This window comes from Canis lupus, chromosome 15 (assembly GCF_003254725.2).
Source record: "Canis lupus dingo isolate Sandy chromosome 15, ASM325472v2, whole genome shotgun sequence".
Classification (NCBI taxonomy): domain Eukaryota; kingdom Metazoa; phylum Chordata; class Mammalia; order Carnivora; family Canidae; genus Canis; species Canis lupus.
Window position 1 is genome coordinate 30,741,671 of NC_064257.1, and position 4,330 is coordinate 30,746,000.

The following is a 4,330-nucleotide window of genomic DNA, read 5'->3' on the forward strand; positions in this document are numbered from 1 at the left end:
GAAGCCTGGAGCTCTATTAAAATATATTGACACATGAAATATAAAAGTTCCAAATTGAGAACAAGAATCTGCATCCCCAGAACCTATATAGATATCCAGGTAGATGGATTTGAAGTTGAACCATAGACACAGCTGGCCCTAGGGATTTAAACAGTATGACAACTCCATGTTTTCCATTTCCTGTGCAGGTTAGGTTTTTTTTTGTTTGTTTGTTTGTTTGGTTGTGTTGTGTTTTGTTTTTAGAAAGAGAGAGCATACAAGTGAGAGAGGGGGGTGGGGTGGGGAGGAGCAGAGGGAGAGGGAGAGAAAGAATCTTAAGCAGGCTCCGCATCCAGCTCAGAGCAGGACAGGGGGCTCTCTCTCACAACCCTGAGCCATGACCTGAGACTAAATCAAGAACTGCCTGCTTAACCAACTGAGCCACGCAGGCACCCCTTGTGCATGTTAGTTTTATTATCTCTTGCTGAAGCTGAGATTTTTCTGTGTGGTAGAAAACATATTTGCCAATTGCTCTTGGGTTTTACAAATGACCCCTTCACTTCAGCTGCCTGGACTGTCTGAATTCTATTTCTGAAAATCCCCAGAAAGGACTCTTGTTGGTCCAGCTTGGGAGATGTTGGGACCTGTTATGGGTTGAATTGTGCCCACACAAAAGATGTTGAAGTCCTTATCCCCAGTACTTGTGAATGTGGAAATAAGGCCTTTGTAGATAATCAAGGTAAGATGAGGCCATCACGATGGATCTTAATCCAATAGGACTTGTGTCCTTATAAAAAGGGGAGATGTGGATACAGAAGAAAATGGGCACATGGGGAGAGCACTAGATGAACATGAAAGCAGAGATGGAGTGAGGTGTCTGTAAGCCAAGGAATGCCAAAGATTGCCAGCAAACCACTGAGAGAGAGAGGCATGCAAAAGATTCTCTGTCACAGCCTCAGGAGGAACCAACCCTGCTGATAACATTTATCTTACACTTTTAGGCCCCAGAATTATAAGACAATAAAGCTCTGTCATTTAAGCCATCCATTTTGTGCTGCTTTGTCACAGCAGCCCTAGCAAACTAAAACAAAACCATTTAATGGTGGCTTGGGGTGGGATTATATAGCAACATGGGAATCAGGTAGGCGGGTGGAGGTCAGTTCTCAGAAATTGCTACTGGGAGGGCACCAGGGTGGCTCAGGAGTTGAGCACCTGCCTTTGGCTCAGGCTGTGATCCTGGGGTGCTGGGATCAAGTCCCACATTGGGCTCCCCACATTGAGCCTGTTTCTCCCTCTGCCTATGTCTCTGTCTCTCATGAATAAATAAATAAGATCTTAAAAGAAAGAAATTGGTACTGGGAAAATCTCACAGATTTGCACTGTAGATCTCCCAAAGTCATTTATTATGATTTGAAACTCAATTCGGATCAATGAGTTTGAGATTTTTGACTGTGAAAATTTCCCATTGAAAGGATTATTTTGGTTAGGAATTGGGTAAATAATCAGAAATAACCTACAAAGTAATTAGCAGGTGGTTTTATCTAATGGTATCTATGCCTCAGCTTACTAGTCACCATAATTGTCGAGGATGTAACAGATCTGCTTTGTTTAGGGCAGGTAGATATCTGTAGCAAAATGGAATTTATGTGAGGGAAACAATAATGTTTAAGAGTCTGCTGATGAAGGATGGTGATAAGCAAAATGGTGGATTCCTGTCTTAAAGTGGTAATTACTCCGATTCTGAAATGGCATAGGTTCTTTTGCAGTAGTTTATTTATGACAGATTTCAGTCAGGACCCAGTCTTGTATTTAGGGCTACCATTCACCTTTCTCCACCTATCCTTTATAAGTACTGGTATTCACCAAGTGAGACTTGATCAAAAAGTAATTTGCATCAGAGCAAGTAGATTATCTTTCTCTGCTTATGTTTTCTAATCTGGGAATATGATACCTAAGATTCTGGATCAGGGGTTGAGCAACCACAACCCTCAGGCCAAATCCAGCCCACCAGCTGTTTATGGAAACACAGTTTTATTGGATCCCAGCACATCCATTCATTTACTTACCATCTATGGCTATTTTCATGCCACAGCAGCAGAGCTGAACAGTTGTGACAGAGACTATACAACCTACAAAGCCTAAAATATTTACTATGTGGCTTTTTATAGGAAAAGTTTGCCAAATTGTTGATGTGAAGGGGAAAAAATATATATATATTTTAAATTAAGTCTACCAGGGACAGGTTTTTTTAGTTTTTGGTGTAAAACACAATTCCCACATTACTAATGACCTGGACTCCACATTTCTGAACTGGAACACATGGTTTAAAATGCTTCATTGAACTCTGTTTTTCTTATTTACAGTTGCTTGTAATTAGTAGTTACTTTGCTTTTATAATTACTTTTTTCAATTGCTAATAACTTGTTACAGAACCAAAGAATGGAATGGTTATCCAAAGGCATCATGTGTTTGGAATGTTTTTGACCTAGTGTTTCTTGAAGCCAGGAAGATGCCTGTGCTCACACCATCAGGGTCTTCATTTTCTTAGAGGAAATCACCTAGGGCACATGGTAGCAATCTCAGTATATTCTTGTTGCTTAATTGATTGATTTGAATGAACAGAAATAATGAAAAAGATATTTCTATTTGGGAAATGAATTAAAACAAAGCATTTATAATGTGACTTTAGAAAGTTACCTAATTTCTCTGAGCTTCAGTGACTTTCTCTGTAGAATGACAATAATAAAAGTACTCACCCCACAGGGTTAGGAGGATTAAATGAGATGGTCCATTTAAAGTGTTTGACAGAGAATTCTGCATATAATTAAGGTAGAGGATGTTTAACTCTTATTATTATTGATCTCTCTTCAGTTTCATATTCTAATTCCCCTGCCCTATTTTAGCTGCACATAGCATTTTTCACTCATCCGTTTTGTTTATTGATTGCTTACTGTGTTACTACTCTGGGTCTGGTACAGAAATATAATCGATAGGACAGGCACACACATGTGTATATGTATATATACATTTATTATAAGAAACTGGCTTACACAGTTCTGGAGGCTAAGTCCAAGATCGGCAGAGCAAGCTGGAGACCCAGGAGAACTGATGGTGTGGTCCCAGTTCACGTCTCAAGGCCTAAGAACCTGTGAGAGCTGAAGGGGGAAGTTCAATCAGAGCCCAAGGGAAGACCTGAGGTTCTAGTGGGAAGACAGGCAGGCAGAGAGCAAATTCTCTCTCACTCTGCCCTTTTGTATGGTGATTGGCAGTGAATTGCCTAGAGGCCAGGCGAGAGGACAGATAGCTACAAGTCTGGTGAGGTATCAAGAGTGGTGTCAAGGGTGGTGACGGAGAGGGAGTCTGTTAGTCTTGTGCTAAATATTTCATGAAGTTTTCATTCTTTCTTGAATGTGCCATGGTGTTGTTTCTGATACTTGCACACGCTCTTTTTGTTTGGAATCCTCTTCCTCCTCTTCTCTGCTTGGAAAATTCCATACATTCTTCCAGTTTAGATGTGACTTTCTCTGAAAGACCTGTACTAATTTTCCCCATATAGGTTGCATTTCCTTTGGGATCACACACCACTTTGTAACTACTTCTATCATGACATGAAATGCATCATAGGGAAAGTTTTTGCCTATGTCCGCCTCTTCAGGTAGACCATGGTGTCCCAGAAGGCAGAGATTTCATCCTATTCAACTTTGCTCCCATTCAATAAACATTTGTCAAACGAATGCTTTCCTGTTAGAAGATGAGCAAATTGGGCAGCCCCGGTGGCTCAGCGATTTAGCGCCGTTTTCAGCCCAGGGCCCGATCCTGGAGACCTGGGATCGAGTCCCATGTCAGGCTTCCTGCCTGGAGCCTGCTTCTCCCTCTACCTGTGTCTGTGCTTCTCTCTCTCCGTGTCTCTCATGAATAAATAAATAAAATCTTTAAAAATAAAAAAAGAATATGAGCAAATGAAGGGTGTTATTGTATCACCAGTGCATATCACAGTGTCCAGCAACAGTAGAGTCCCAAAAAATATTGACTATGTGCCCCGGTCATTTTTCAAAGGAAAAGAAGCCAAGATCTACCAACAGCAATTACTTTCAACTGTCCACAGTGGTCAAATACTTGATAGCATGAGCAACCCAGTTAACGTCTGACTGCAATAAAATATGGATCCTATCTGAACTTTTCTATCTACAAATGTTTAAACCATACCAGCTGACTAATATAAGGCAAATGGAAAGTTAAACCAAAGTGAGCATTTACAGTTAAACTTTAGGAGAGACTTGGAGGGATTTAGATTCAAAGGTTGGGTTGGTTTGCAGTGGAAATATGCTTGGAATTTACTGCAGCTGCTGAA